The sequence below is a fragment of the Artemia sp. Qi Xiang Cuo genome, chromosome 17, assembly GCF_049724085.1.
Source record: "Artemia sp. Qi Xiang Cuo chromosome 17, ASM4972408v1, whole genome shotgun sequence".
NCBI lineage: Eukaryota > Metazoa > Arthropoda > Branchiopoda > Anostraca > Artemiidae > Artemia > Artemia sp. Qi Xiang Cuo.
In genome coordinates this window covers 36,142,688-36,160,447 of record NC_142810.1, presented here as the reverse complement: position 1 = coordinate 36,160,447, position 17,760 = coordinate 36,142,688, and positions in this window count along the sequence as shown.

Genomic DNA, 17,760 nt, shown 5'->3' with positions numbered 1-17,760 from the left:
TGTCCAACACCAGTAAAATAATTACTAAACATCTTAGCAACAGCTTGCGGCCCTCTAAATTCTTCATCATTTATATTAAATAATGCCTCGGGATGTGACAACTTTTTATTTCTTTCAGTTTTATCCTTAATCAAGCTCCAAGTTTTCCTAGGAGAATCAGAATTTTGAAATGAAGTTTTATAATAAACTTTTTCACTTTCTCTAAGAATCCTTACCAACATATTCTTATAATTTTTAAAACACATTGTATTTATTTCTGTGGGGTACTTCATTATGATTTTAGTAAAAACCCAACATGTCATTTGCGCTTTCCTGAAACCTAGATGTATTTTGAAAAGTATTTCCTTTTCTATTTTTAACCAAATTTTATTAAAATCAAATAATGCCCAAACTACCAGGAGTTCTTTCTGTATATTTATATTTCACTTAGTTCCACTGGTCTAATATGCACCAAATTCTTATCAGTATATTTTTCTTTTAAATCTATTCCTTTCAAATACATAGAAAATTAGTTGAAGAATCATTCATTGATTTCAGCAATTCAAAGATTGCTTCTGCATACTAGAAATTGATTCAAATATTACCAATAGATAATTTAGGTTTTATTTAGGTCAAAGTCTTACACTTTTATATGAAATGGATCCAAAAGGCAAAATAGTGACGAAAAAAAAGAAATTTAATTCAAAATACAAATAAATACATTATAAGAAAACTGCTTGTTTCTTTCCTGCGAACTTGATTAATATTTATTTACTTTTTGATTTTACGAAAAAAGAACTCATAAAACTTTTCAAAACATAATACTTTTCAGCCACATTCAGAAGCGGACATAATTAATGCTGCTTTCGGCAGCCCAACTCTTATTGGCGATAATTTTCTGCTTGAATTGATTATTCATTTATTCGTCTTAGGTTTCATTTATTAAGGCATAATAATTTTTGTTTTGTTTAGGTTTAACTTATAATTATTTCTCCTCGTTTTAAGTTATATATATATATATATATATATATATATATATATATATATATATATATATATATATATATATATATATATATATATATATATATATATATATATATATATATATATATATATATATATATATATATATATATATATATATATATATATATATATATATATATATATATATATATATATATATATATATATATATATATATGTATATATAGCTTAACCCTCCCTAAAAGTTCATTCATCTCGCGATAAGCTGTTCCAAGTCCTCGAAAAGTCTGTTGAAGTTTTCTACTTCCAGACGTGCCTTATTTTTAAGAGTTTCGAAATGCAAAAAATTAAAAATTCTGCAAAAAGTACAGTTCTGAGAGGAAAACTATGTCTATTTATACTTTTAGCAATATTGTTACTTTCTCAGGCTATATATATATATATATATATATATATATATATATATATATATATATATATATATATATATATATATATATATATATATATATATATATATATATATATATATATATATATATATATATATATATATATATATATATATATATATATATATATATATATAGCTTAACCCTCCTAAAAGTTCATTCATCTCGCAATAGTCCTCGAAGTCGCTCAATAGTCGCTCCAAGTCCTAGAAAAGTCTGTTGAAGTTATATATATATATATAGTATATATATATATATATAGTATATATATATATATATATATATATATATATATATATATATATATATATATATATATATATATAAAAAAAAAATATATATATATATATATATATATATATATATATATATATATATATATATATATATATATATATATATATATATATATATATATATATATATATATATATATATATATATATATATATATATATATATATATATATATATATATATATATATATATATATATATATATATATATATATATATATATATATATATATATATATATATATATATATATATATATATATATATATATATATATATATATATATATATATATATATATATATATATATATATATATATAACTTAAAACGAGGAGAAATAATTACAAGTCGAACCTAAACAAAAACAAAAACCTAAGATGAATAATTGAATAATCGATTCAAGCAGAAAATCATCGCCAATAAGAGTTGGGCTGCCGAAAGCAGCATTAATTCTGTCCGCTTCTGAATGTGGCTGAAAAAGTCTGTTGAAAAAATTAAAAATTCTGCAAAAAGTACAGTTCTGAGAGGAAAACTATGTGTATTTATTCTTTTAGCACGAAACAAACACAAGAAGAACAAGATAAAAAAAAAACAAGCTAAAATTAAAAACCAATAAAACCACCACCAAAAAAAAAAAATACATGTATATAGAATTGGCCCAAACTGATCCACGTAGGGAAAAGATGCTATTATAGAGTTACTTCAGTGACAACACCAGAGTAACTGAGAAAAAAAAAAAACTGGATATTACTTTAATTATTCTGTTGCGAAATAAGCCTTTTATTGGCTATTATTGAAGGGTTTTTTCTATTGAATTTCGATGTTCAATAAATCTTTCAACAAATTATTGATGAGTCCTACCAATATAGAACGTCCCACAAGAACACGGAATTTTATACACCCCACTTACTAAATTTCCCCGGGTTAAATCCTTACCAGAACTAAAGAAACTACTCATTGGCCTCAACGATTGGAAACATGTATCAATGTTAAATTTACGCAAAATCCGTGAAAAATTTCTCACCCAAACCAGGTACATGTGGCAGTAAAATTAAGCAATTAAGCAAGCCTCCGGAAACTTTTGTTTCAGCCTTAGCAGAACATATTTGGTTTCAACCAGATCATTTTGTTAAATTTGATGAGGCCTTAGCTATTTCAAATGATAAGGGGTACACACAATGGGCGAGAAAAGCCATAGAAATTAAAAAAAACATATGTTTGCTAACCTTTCGATATATAGGGACACAAGTAGTTTACATATTGACCCAATTTATGATAACCTTCTAAAGAGTGAATCAACAGTCAATAAGGGAGTTAAGATTTTAAATAATCACCAGGGGACTATTTTACCTGCTAGACCAAAACGATTTGCTTCAAGAACAGCCAATAAAAGGATTATTCCGCAACAGAATAATTAAAGTAATTTCCAGTTTTTTTTTCCTGAGTTACTCTGGTGTTGTCACTGAAGTAACTCTATAATAGCATCTTTTCCCTACGTGGATCAGTCTGCGCCAATTATATATATATTTTTTTTGGGCGGTGGTTTTATTGGTTTTTTAGTTTTAGCTTGTTTTTTTTAATCTTGTTCCTCTTGTGTTTCTTTCGTGCTGATGACGCCTTATTTGGATACAGGCGAAACATCCGCATTGTTTTACATCTTTCGTTTCTTTTCTCTCCACTGGCCGCAGTATCGTTTTTTTTTTTTTTCACTGAGATTTTTATCTTTGTTGGATTTTTAAAGCCCATAGTAACCAACAACATATAAAAGTGTTAAACAAAACTGCTTATTGGGAAAAAATTGCCATTTGTAGCTGATTCAGTAATGATATTTATTATTTTCATTAATCTTAACAGTAAAATATTATTTTGGAAGCAAGTTTGCAGGAATTTTAAAGAGGAACTTACCCTAAATAAGGGAATTACAGCCCCCACCCTGAACAACAACAAGGAAAATCACATTTGTGCATGGGTAGCACTAATGCATCCTCTTTTTTTTTTGTTCAGTTTTTGTTCTTTTTTCTTTCTTTTCAATGTTGCTAACAGGGCACTGAAAGATCTTAGAGATTTAAGTTAATTTTTATATCTAATTAGTTGTAACCATTTTCTTAATTTAACATCATAGTCTAAAACTATAGACAAGGTAAGAAGTTACCTTTTGGGGCCCCACTAAGGGCTAAAAATGGGATTTGCCCCAGGAGTGATTATCAAATTTGAAAATAGCATAAAAAAGGCAAAGAGTGATGTATTTACTTTCCTCCTACCTAAATTATATGAATTTGTATAAATTTACCCATCAACAAGTCTATTAGGAATTTACCTATAGCTGACACGGGGACCGGTGTTTACACCCACCCCGCGGAAATTACCCCCCCCCCCACCCTGTAAAATACCCACCTGTGGAAAATAAGGCTTTCCAAATATGAGAATTTTATTTGAGTTTTTTTTTTTTCAGTAGGGAGAAGGAATTTTGGTACTTATGTATTATATGTCACTCACTTAAGTTTACGCTGTGTAAAACTCGAGAACAAACTGGTTCTTCGTTAGTTTCTTTCAGCTTAGCGCGAGACAAGGAAAAGAGAAGTGAAAGACTAGATGGGAAATATATAATTTGGGCTATATTCAAATTCATTTACTTCAAAAACAAGACATAGCTCTCGTGGGCAAAGCCCAAATATGATGTCTCTTACTCATAATTAGCAAAATAAAGTTGTATGATAAAACTTTGTCAGGATTAATAAACTAAAGGATAAAAACACTTGAGATTGAGACTAAAATTGTCTGATAAAACTTCGTCAGGATAAAATAAACTAAACAATAAAAACACTAGAGATCATTGTATTATTTCACAAAGCTTTTACTTTATTGTATGGTGTTACAGTGGACTGGGGTTAGTTTTGGAACCTTCTCAGCCACTTCCCTGGGGGGATGAGATTTTATAGGGACAAAAGTTGGGGGAAGGAATGATCGTTAGATGGGATGTTGAAGGAGGGAGGAGCCAAATCTTTGGCATAATTTTTCTCGGCGGGAAGAAAGGGATTCAAGTTTAAATTCCCTGAGGTAAAAGGAGCAAGGTAGAGGGGAACCGCCATAAATGATTTGCAGTGATCTCTTCTGAACTCGCTCTATTTTATCACTTTCATCCTGGGTAAGGGCAAAGTGCCAAACCGGACAAGCATATTCAACTAAGGGGCGGATGAAAGAGTAAAATATTAGTTTCAGCTTGTCCTTAGGAACTCGAAATTTTTTCAGTGTTTTTAGCATTTGGATTCCGCCATTAGCTTTTTTACGATTGTCTTTGTATTCTCCCGCCATGAGAGGTCAGAAGAAATCACCACACCAAGTAAAGTTATTTTATGGCTTATTAGCTCGGAAGCAATAGGAGGTTCGAAAGATGGTTGAGTAACCTGAAGAAAAGAAAATGTCGTGACTGAGCATTTGTCTTTATTCACGACCATGTTTAGTTCAGCCGCCTCTGAGGTAACTTGGTCAATGAAACCAGCAGCATTGCTCTTCGAATCCTTAGATACGATTTCCGTTAAGGACAAGTCAACGTATTTCCACCGGTCCTCCAGCTCAGCAGCAATTTCATTTATCATGAGGAGGAAGCCCAGCGGCCCGATCACAGTTCCTTGTGAAACTCCACAGAAAACGGGCAGAGAAGTGGAAAATTGGTCTTTATACTATATATTTGCAGATAAGGGGGGAGTAAAGAATTTGGACAGTTTGAACTCAGAAAACATTTCTTACTTAACAATATGCAGAATAATTGTACCTAACACATTTTGCATGCAAACCCGCTTTAATTTAACCCCCTCTCCCTAATGTGCAAATATATAGCCCAAATTTCTTTCTAAAGTAAAGAAGAAACTAAAGAAGTAATCGGTTTGTTCTCGAGTTTTACGCATCATAAACTTGAGTGAGTGGCGTATAATACACAAGTACCGGAATTTTTCATGGAGGGAGAGCCGGATTATTATTTAAAAACGATCAGAAATTAAATTTAAAAACAAGTTTTTTCAACTGCAAGTAAGGAGCAACATCGAAACTTAAAGCGAACAGAAATATCAAACAGTTCGTGGTAACGAACTGTAAGTAAGGAGCGACCCAGCTCAATAGTAACCGAAACTCTAAGAAACGAAATTTCGATACCAGTAGATGCATCAAAGGAATTGGGTTTTTATGCTGATTTCAAATATATAAGTTTCATCAAGTTTAATTTTACTCATCCAGTTACGAGCCTGAAAAAATTTGCCTTACTTTCGGAAAAAGAAGGAACGCCCCCTAAATGTGATAGAATCTTAATGAAAATCAAACCATCAGATTCAGCGTAACAGAAAACGCTGCTACAGATGTTTCAAGCTCCTATCTGCAAAAACGTGGAATTTTGTATTTTTTGCCAGAAGAAAGATAACTGATGCGTGTTTTTTTTCAGACGTGATCGTATCGATCCAGTAGTCTTAGAATATCGTGAGAGATCTCATTTGAACGGAAATTAAAAGCTCTAGTGCCCTTTTTAAGTCTACCGGGAGCAAAATGCTATATATTTAAAATACAAGAATCTTTCCTTCTAAAGATGATTCGGACAGAAATTAAACGTCCCCTAATTGAGTTCAAATACCGCTTCCAAGAGTCTAAATTATTAATCAGCAAAAAGAGAAATTGCAGTCCAGCTTCAGTCAAACAACGACGCTAGTCGTTCGAATTTCGCTAAGATAATTAGTAACAAAAAAAAAATGCTACGCACAATATTTCTAAGGAATTTTAAATGGTAAGAACCGTGTGAATGCTTGAATCATCAGAAATATTTAAAAGAATTTATTGGACGAAAGGTTCGCATCCTTGGGACCACTCGGGACAATTATAAGCCAGTTCTTACAGTGCAGGACTGGAGAGCTACCTTTGATAGTGGTGTAAAAATGTTTTTTGAGAATGATTCGTAATGTAGATTAAGGACCGATTAGACAGAATTTTTGGCGCACGATCTTTTCAATTCTTTCATGTTGTATCTTAGTCACCATTATTGTCATTTGGAATGACCCACTGCTATTCACCTAAATATGTAAGTTTCAATAAATCTACTGCTTATTTTTTCTGTGTTTATTTCATTTTATATGTCTGGATCTAGCCTAATAATAGGTAATTAGTTTGCAAAATTTCCAAGGTAACGCTCCCAGGGAATCGGATCTCCAGATAGCTCAAGAAAAAGAGGCCACGTTTACATGGCTGTACATTTTATTTTCACTCAATAATTGAGGGTGGCGCAGGCCTTGTTGGCATAATCTTCAGCGCTATAAGCGGCGCTATCGGAGAAATTACAAGGTGTAAGTTCACGACCTTTGGGCATAATATCGCCTTTGACGCGGTCAGTATTTAGTACCACATTTAGTATAGCCAGCCTATATTTTCATCGCCACAAATACCAATTTTTTCATCGCTACAAATGGCACGGTCCGAAATTGGAGGAATACTTGCGGACTAATTACGCTATAAACCTTATAATTTGAATTCAATTATTAGAAAGATACAGACATATAAGTAAAGTGATTAGGCCTATTGCCGCTAAGCTACTACAGGGAAACCCTTTGGACATCTCATAGGAGATAATAGTCTCCCCCAAAATAGGTTAAGTGAAACAAAAATAAATTTATCTTGAATTGATTCCAAAAAATGGCGGAAGACCTTAATGACTTATTAATAGTGGAGAAGTTAGTCGCGAAAAATATAGAAATGGCAAAATCTATACCAGAGTACAATAGTCAATCAGATATTGACGAATTCAATATCCAATTGACCCAGTTTGTACAACTAACAAAAACAGACCTGGGAGCGTTAAAAGACATGCTCCTACTACGATTAAAAGGCCAGGCCTTAACCTTTCTAAAACAGATTGAACATACCATAGGCAATAACGCCAACTTGCCAAAAAATACAGTCGATAAATTGATAAAAGAATTTAAAGATAGATTTATAGAAACCATTTCCATCAATAAATTGAAACAGGGAACAGGGAACTTTGACTTTTCCCAAAATATAAGATAATACCTAGATGATAAACACATTTCTATAGAAGTAAAATATGGAAGCGGTTCGGGGCAACTTTATGAAAGAGCCCTACTAAATAACTTTTTGCAAGGGCTACCCCCAAAACTAAATAGAGTGGTAATATTCAAAACTATTCAGACGTTGAATCTCACAGTTCAGGAGGTAGAGTGATTGATTGAAGTCATTCTGATGGTCGCAAATTATAGTAAAGCAAAAATAAATAGCCTAGGCTAATCAAGTGCGAAAAAAAACTTCAACGGTGATAAGGTGTCCCCCAATTTGTTTTCAGGGGATAACTCCCAAGCGCCAAAAAGAAATAAAACCCAAGAACCCGCAAGGCAGAAAACAGTAAGTTTCGACCTGTTAAACAATTGAATTACGAAAATAACCCTACAATAATAAGGTGCTATAATTGTAATAGTGTTGGGCATATCGCGAGAGTACCATTATGTCCCTAATCGCATACCAAAACTTGTTGTCAGTAATAAGCAAAGTTAGAGCAACCATTTGTTCGGAAGAAAAAATTTTAGCACCGGTAGTGCAATAGGCTATATCCAGGAGGGATTGCGCCAATCAGTACCTTACAACACGTACCAACCAAATTTGTATAACCCTCCCTCAACAGACAAATTAATTACCGATTTGAAAACCCAAATACTCGCCAAAGCCAATATAATGTGAGAATGCAATATAGAAATCACGAAAATTTGCCGATGGAAAAAGAAGATTTTCCAAGCCAACGGCATTAGCAGTCAGCGCCAGCAAGTGGTACTGACATGAAACATCCAGTTTACCGTAATAATAAATGGCGAAGACATACTTACGTAAATCAATTGGATCCGCATACGGAAACTTATAGGTCTCATTATCTATTACAAGCACTAACACATGAAATAAATCTTTAAGGAAACGCTTCAGGCCCTTCAGAAATATAAAAAAGACCCAGAAAGTGACCGAAATATTTAATAGGTGAAAGCCAATATTAGTACCGTCTTCTAGTGATTTTAATAACAAGTTACCTATATTTAATGATTTCTGTGTAGAAAATGTTTATTTCAAAGCTTTGATTGACTCCAGTGCAACGATTAGTATCACAAACTCTTGCGTATTTAATATGTTGCCTATGTATATTAGGCGACAGAGGAACCCTAATAATCCCAATTTGACGAGTGTGACAGGCCATAAATTGGACGCAAAAGGTTCAATTTGCCTAAGCGTAAAAAGAGACAATAGGACCTTTATGACAAATTTTATAATATGCGATAACTTTCCATATGAGGCTATTATAGGCGCAAATTTTCTAAGGTCTAATAGAATACTATTAGACGTGACTAATGAGAAGCTTGTCTACCCAGCTAAGGTAGGCGAAGAAATTTCTACCTTGAGAAATTGTAACAGAGGTTATGAAGACAGCGTAAGAGTAAAAAAAAATTTCTGGCGGTATAATGTCGCAGTATTTTAATCCTCATATCTCACAAAAAAGACATGGCATGGTTGGAAATTTATTCAATTACCCAGAGAGACATTGCAGAAATGAATTAAACTTAAATAATAAAAGTATTGAATCAACGAAAATAAAAATAGGAGATATGTGACGGTACATGTCAAACAAAGTCACGAAAATAATGGAATTGTGGAAGAACATCATAAAACCAAACGCAACGCCGACAGACGCAAAAATGGCGCAGCATTGCGCTAGTCCCAATCTTATAAATGTTGAAAATAAAAAGAAATACTGCGGATTCATGATAAGGAAAACAAAAGTCCTTCACAAAACGATGAAAAAAATTCAAACATCACGGCTTATTGAGTTAGTGGTTAGAAAATAAGAAATATAGTTTGTGACACCACCTGAAATACCCAAAAATTGGCTATGCGGGGAAAAAATTATAATTCATGTCAAATGAGAAAGTTTCATTTGGGTAACTAATAAACACAAAAACTATGTAATTACAAATAAAAACGGAACGGGTCTAGTTCAAATCCAGGTTTTAACGGAAAATGATTTAAATACATGGGAAAATTCTAAAAGAAACCTAGTTAATGGCATTAAAACTTCAAATAACGAATATCCTTTGACTAAATCGCAATTTTAAACAAATTTAATATGGATCATATTACGGAGTTGGAAATTAAAAAAAAAGTATGCGAATTATTATGGAATTTTAAAGATGTGTTTTCTGCATCTGAAGTTGACATCGGGCTGATACGGTTTTTTGAACACTCAATTTTAACGACCGGTAATCCTGTAGCAAAACAGCCATATCGTGTGTCATATAAGCACAAAGAATGGTTAAAAAATACAATCCATAAATTAGAAAAAAAAATGAAATTATACGCCCAAGTCCGTATAGTGCACCAGTGATCTTAGTACCAAAAAAGAATGGAGATCTTAGACTCGTAGTAGATTACAGAGCACTCAACTAAAAAGTAGTAAGCGATAAATTTCCTCTACCAAGAATAGACGAAATTCTTGACTCAATTTCAAGCAAAAACAAAATTTTTACTTCCTTGGACCTTACCCAAGGCTACCATCAAGTGAAAATAGCCGAAAAGGATGTCCATAAAACTGCATTTCAGCATCTGAATGTGGTTCATATGAATACTTAAGGGTACCATTTGGATTGAAAACAAGTTCAAGCGCGCTATGTAGACCCCTATTGCACCTGTTAAGAGGATTAAAGAATATAATTCATTTTGTTGATGATGTTATATGCGTGGGAGAAAACAATGAACAACACTTAGAAACGTTAGCTAAGGTGTTCGAGAAGTTCAGGCAAGGCAATTTAAAATGCCGGCCTGAGAAAGTAAATTTATTTCAACCTAAAATTAAATTTTTAGAAGTAGTAGTAACACAAGGAGAGATATCCCCAGAACCTAATAAAATAAAATGTGTTGAAAACCTCAAGCCTCCCAGAACTATGAAAGAATTAAGGGGAATTTTAGGTCTTACTGGCTACTTTAGAAAATTCGTACGCAATTACGCCCAAATTGCAAAACCCCTCACGGAATTAACTAAAGGGAACTGCCAAAATGTTACCTGGTCCCAGGAAGCTCAAACTTCCCTAGACCGTCTCAAAAAGGCGCTCACTTCTGAACCGATTTTATCAATTCCTGATTTCGAAAACGGAAGATTTATTGTTACAACCGATGCTAGTACAAAAGGCAGTGGTGCAATTTTGACGTCAAAAATCCCGGTACAAAGCCCTAGCCATCTAGAGAGAACACCTAAGCAAAAACAAATAGAAAACGTCAGATGCTATTCGAGTAGAACTTTATCATAGGGCAAAAGATGTTATTCCACCACAAACTTAGAATTATTATCTATAATCCACCACTTGGACAAATTTAAACACTATTTAATTGGTAGAAAATTTATACTACGATCAGACCATAAAAGCTTTCAGTACCTGCGCACATTTAAAAACCCCACGGGCATTCTAGCTAGAGGGATTATGAAAATCCAAGACCTAGATTACGAATTTGAATATTTAAAAGGTAAATAAAATGCAGCTTGTGACTTTTTGAGTAGATACCGAGAAAATATTCCTTCAGATACTTAGGAAAATGGGGTGCACACTATAAATACTAAGAGCAAACATGGATGTTAGAAAAACAAACACACGGTAAAAGAAAATATGATTGAATATTGTCCCTTGTCTTTAGAAAATATAAAAAGAAAGCAAAAAAGGGAGGAAATGTGTGTAGAACTAATTGATTATTTTTTGAATGATGATGCGTTACCGGATAAATTCATAACTCTTAGAAAAGAGATAGATAATTTTTACTATGATCTTGATGAAGAAATACTATGTAGAATTGTGACTGCTGAGATAAATAGAAACCAAACCTCAATAATACCTGTATTACCACAAAACTTAATAGTGCCTGCATTTGAATATTTTCATTCAGATACATATGGACCTTTAGGGGTAATGAAAACGTTCCATAAATTAAAATAATATTTTTACATGCCGTCCGCAATGACAAAACTTAAAGAATTCGTAAGTACATGCCAAGCGTGTAACTTAAGAAAAATCCCCCCAGCTTATCCTAATCCTCCAATGGGAAGGGTCCCGGTAGCAAAGTACCCATAGCGGAGCCTTGCCTATTTCTAGCAGAGGCCATACTTGTATTCTTTCGGTTATAGATCATTTTTCCAGATTTACTTTTGCAAAAGCATTAAAAAATCAAGGTGCTTATGCCACAGGCGTTAAGGCGTTAGCAAAATTATTTTTACAATTTGGCATTCCTAATAAAATTTTGAGTGACAACGGAGGTAGCTTTGTTTCAAAAGTAACAAAAGCCTTAATGAGTTTTCTTAATATAGAGAAAATGGTGACAGCTCCGTACCACCCACAAACTATTGTTAAAATATAAAACAGGAATAAAATATTTTCGAACTTTCTAATTATTTATACGAAAGACAATAGGAACGACTGGGATAAATTCTTACCTTATTTAACTAACGTAATCAACACTGCTTATTCCGAAACAACCAAAGACAATCCATCTTATTTACTTTTGGTCGTGATTTTAGAATCCCGTATAATGAGATTATTGAATCTTGGCAGTATTATAATAGCTCGGAAAATTACAAACAAGAATTCATGAATAGGATGAGGAAAACTTATAAAATAGTTAGGCAAGAGTTGGAAAAATGTAAAATAAACCCAGAGCTAAGAAACCAACCCAAAGTCAAGGGGAGTATAGATTTCAAAGTAGGAGACTGCGTCTACCTAAAAAATGAAGCAAAAACGGAAGGCAAAAAACTTTCTGACAAATATTCTGGACCGTACAGAATAGTCAAAAAATACGATAACGAATATACTTTTAAAATGGAAAACACCGATAGTGGAAGAACTTACAAGGCGCATGTTAGCCGAATAAAAAGAGCATAATTTTCAGAGAGATGGGTATCACATCCCTCCTCTGCTGATTCGTCAGATGCAGAAAATAAGCCCCATAGATCAAGATTGGCAGAGCTAAAACCCTTTAATTTCAAGCAAGACTATTTCGAGAATGACAGTGATGAGGAAAATTTTGAAGAACTTTTAGCTATGAAAAATCTAGTTATTCCAGAGAAAAATTCCCAATACCAGTAAGAATAAAAACGCCAAAAATTCCAAAAAGATATTCATCGGCGAGCGCAGGAGATTTAGATTATACAATATCTCCAAAAACCCCATTTTCCCCCGATAGAATTTCGACCCCATGTCCCCCCAAAAGATTTCCAGACGATATGGTTTCCCCTGCAACACCGATAGAAAGGCCCCTGTCCTTACAGGAGGAATTAAACAGAGCAGTAGAAACCCCCGGTATTACTGTTAAGAAAACTCCTCCCAAAGATTTAACTAAAACAAACCTGCGAGAAGCTATGGATTTAATAAATTTCCCCATAAAAAAAAGTCAAAGTACATTACCCGAGAATAAAACTCCCAAGGATGACCAGCAAGGACAACATCATGGTATAACTGTATCCAACGCCCAACCTAAACAGTTGACCTCATTGGCGGAATCCTTGTTGCAAAAAATGCCTCATCGGCCTGAGGACTTGGCATTCAAAACGTTAAGGAAACCTACAGAGACTAACGAGTCATCCCAGAACTCTCAATAACGTTTGAAATCCACCGAGTAGAGCATCCAAAACGATAATGTAAGGAATAAACCTTCTCCCTCTAAAGGAGTAGAAATTTATGAAGGACGGGCTGGTGATACCTCAAAAAGTGCCACCTCTAAAAGTTCTAATCCGGATTCGTCGGAAACTAGTTCTGAAGAGTCTGACGGCGAATCAGACCATAGAAGAAGGAAAATGAAGACCGACCTCAGCAGCCGCACACGGGAAACAAACGAAATTAAAAGGGCAAGAATTTTTGAAAAAACAATACAAAAAGTTCGATCTTATTTCGCTAGAAAAACCAAAAAAGAAAAAACCGCAAGAAACAGAGGATAAAGTCACGACAGAGTCAGGCAGAACGTTTAAAAAACCTGACAGATGGAAATATCCCCAATTAACGTAAAGAAAGATCTCAAAGATAATAAATTTAACACCATAATAAATTTAACAGTGTGCAAGTAAAGTTAACCAAGTAAAAATTAATGAAAAAAAATAATAATAATACTGGAGTGATGTCAAAACGTCGGCGATCAGGGAGAAAGGCCCAAGGTGGGAAGCTCGTGGTCGACCGATGGTGACAAATAGTATTTTAGGTCCTGTGTGGCACATTCTGCCTACTAGGTAGCTACCTTACGAATACCCCTATAAATGTGAATTAATCAGTTGGATAACCTATAATGTACCCAGTTATTGAGGTCAATAACGGAACTTATATCATGAAGAGGGGAGGTCGTGTTTTCGAAGTCAAAATCATCGATTCTATATGTGAATCGATGATATTCATACTTCGAATTCATACTCCTCTATGGAATTCAACCTATATTCTACAAATGAACTATGGAAATGATCCCCTACTCAGTATTAAGTTGTGTAATCAGATCTAAATAGATGGACCACGTTTCGTGGGAATCCTGGGGAGGAGTTCAAGGCCCAATCAACCTTTAAGTTGTTGGGGTTTGGCGGTTCCCTCGGATTTTCTATGAAAAAATCGACCCAGGTCCTAACTGTGAGCATTTTCAGATCATGACGATGGAATCAAAACCTACCCGAAGGGTGATAATTGATACGGAGTTCACTATCGTAAAGAATGCAAAGGAAAATATTATATATTTTGCAGTTATGTTAGTCGTGGACGAACATGGAAATTAAATATACGAGAAAGAATAGGATGTAACCTACAACCTTAAAGGGTATGCTCCCCACACCTATAAGTACGGTTTAGCACTTGCAAATTGCCCCAAGTATCGTCCGGCTAGAGAGGAGGTCAAAACAAAGTATAGGAGAAGAAGCGCAAAGCAACTTGGCTGTTTACAATTATTAATAAGACGCCTACAAAAGAACCTCAATATCAAGTATTTCTATTGCAAGGGACCCACTCAAAAAGACTTATTACTCCTCGATAAATGCAGAGCCCCCAAAATTTGCTATAACCTCGAAAAAAAAATCCCCAATGTGTCAAATATGAAGGTATACATCATCCTTTGGCGGAAATTCAATATTACAAACAATTTTTATTTGACCCGGAATCTGAAGAATACAAATCCCTCGGTAGTTAATTACTCCTGAAAAGTATGAAAACTTACCAAAGAAAAAGGGACGCCTATAAAAATAGTAACAAGAAAATTAAGAGAAGATTCTAAACTCAAAAACTACCTATTAGTAAGTAACTGTGGAAGAAATTAATCTGGTATACATAAACTATTTTGTCTTAGTGCAGATTATAATTATTTTAGGCCTACACATAAAATAGGATACCAGTGTAATTATGTGCTGCACGCTTGCTTATTCATGTGTGTCTTACTCGAAAAATACAATGCAAAGTTAAATTGCATAGCGATTATTAACTAAGCTTTAAAGTTATATCTCAACCAGTCATAGAGGTATATCATGACCAGAATAAAGCTCTGAAGTCCTAACTTTACTTTCCTAACCTATCTAATCATAAAATATTTACTCTGTTTTACGCCTACAAATCAGTTTTCTTTGGCCAATGCCACAAAATGATTACATAATAAGAAATAACCTAAGTAAAAATTAAAGTGCCTTTGAAAAAAAAATTATATATAATAATAAAAAAGCAGTAAACAAACGAATTTTGCAAAAAATGGGTACAATTAACGATAAATTAATTATAGAAACAAAAAATAAGATGAGGCTTAAGAATATCATCATAATCCTCGTTGTTCACGCAGTGGCCCAAGATATTGTAAAACATGGAGTAATATCCAAGCAGGAAAATTCATTGCTTGCTAGCCATGACGCATGGAATATCTTTATGAAATTGGACCCCAAACCCTTCGAGACCTTGTTTCAACAAGTAACAAGACTAGAAACAAACACGAATGAACTCAAAGAATCGACCAATTTCTGGTGGAACATACTATTGGCCGTACGTTTCGTATTCGCGACTTCCCTGACCATAAGGACCCTGTTGAATTGTAATTACGGAAAAATCCTGAGACTAAGAAGGCTCAGGATTTCAGGAATACCAAGAGAAGAACACGGGGAAACAGCTGAAATGCAGAGGTTAAACCCGGAGCCCCATGAGAACGTCTAAGCAAAGAAATAGGGAAGACATTAGAAAACGAGTGGGTAGTGAGATCTCCACTCGTCCTTGTTATGCTTTGTTCTCGCATTGTAGTATCGTTTACGTAAAACTGTGTGGTTATGAAACTGCAACATGCGTTTCTTAAGCAGCAAAGACGTGCGTGAACAATGCAGGCATGAAATATGTTGTAAAATTAGACCTTAAACTTAATAATGTAGGGTAAATTATGTTTATTTAATAAGTATTGTAGAATTATATAAGCCCTTTATCGATGTTTCCGTTCTCAAAACAAATTTGAAGACATCTCTGTTTTAGATTTCCCAATGGGAACTATGTCGTTTTAGTATAACCAAAAAAAAAAAAATTTTCGTTTTGAGTACTAATATTGGTTTATTTATTTAACTATGTCTCGTAGCGTGGGGTTCATGAACTCAATTAATACGTGACTTATTTGTACTATGAACGTTTACTTCAAGTAACGTGTGATTCTACCTCGTTATTTTTATTACAAGAGGTGGAATGACACATTGAATATCCAGCATTACAATAAGATGCCCAGTACAGATACAGCCTAGTAGCATCTATTTTCATCATATCTCAACCAACGAAGAGTACTCACCATAGACTTAAGGTAATTTTCATCCCAGCTTCCTCTACGAAAACAACAGTTACCTTTGATCGTTGTTTCTTCGACCAGGAACCATATTACGTATCAGGTAACATTATATTTGAATCTCAGTATCCAGCGCATTATCGAACTATATAATCACATAAATTCTGAGAACCCCATCGATCAGTACAAGATATAAATACATAGATATCGCCTTTGACAATCATTATGGACCCTATAATCATTTGACTGTATAGTGATGATGTTTGAAATTAAATGATATTTAACGATATTTGAAGTTAAATGATATTTGAAGATATTCGAAGTTGAAGTTAAAGACAATTTGAAGTTTAATTCTGAGAACCCCATCGATCAGTACAAGATATAAATACATAGATATCGCCTTTGACAATCATTATGGACCCCAGAATCATTTGACTGTATAGTGATGATATTTGAAGTTAAATGATATTTAACGATATTTGAAGTTAAATGATATTTAAAGATATTTGAAGTTAAATGATATTTGAAGATATTTGAAGATGTTTGAAGTTGAAGTTAAAGACAATATGTTAAAAGAGTCACTATATTTTAATGTCAACCCGTTCCGAAACCAAACTTCAATTCCCCCGTGATTAACCTAGGAATCACCGCAAAGGTTAATCGACGCAAGCCATGAGCTAACAATTTTATAAAAGACACAAATGAAAAATCTTACGAGAGAATATATTTTCTATGTGCCTAAAAATATCCTAAAAATGATATGCTGAGAAGAAAATAAACGCACTCCCAGTGTTCTACCCCTTAATGATAAGGCACCCTATGAACTATAAAAAAAAAAGGCAGGTGAGAATGAACCCTGATAGCATATGCCAACACCTGTAGTGGGAAGCATCATTTCCCAGTTGACAATTAGAGAAAACTTGTCGTGTGAACACAATCAGGCTCGAACTGTTCCATGAAGAAACCATAACATAAATGCTTCAAAATTTTGCCAAGACAAAAAGAGTGAAGGACAATAATTTACAACAGAAGGATGGAGTACACAAAATACTCGAAGGTGATGAAATAGATGTGAATTTACATATGTTACTTCCTAATAACTTTGATAACTCAAAAATCCCAATAGTGAAAGTGTTTTAATGTTACCAGTGAATATGGTAAACCCAATATTGTCTGTTATAAATCATTCCTGTATGTACCGCTAGATGTTCAAGTAGAAT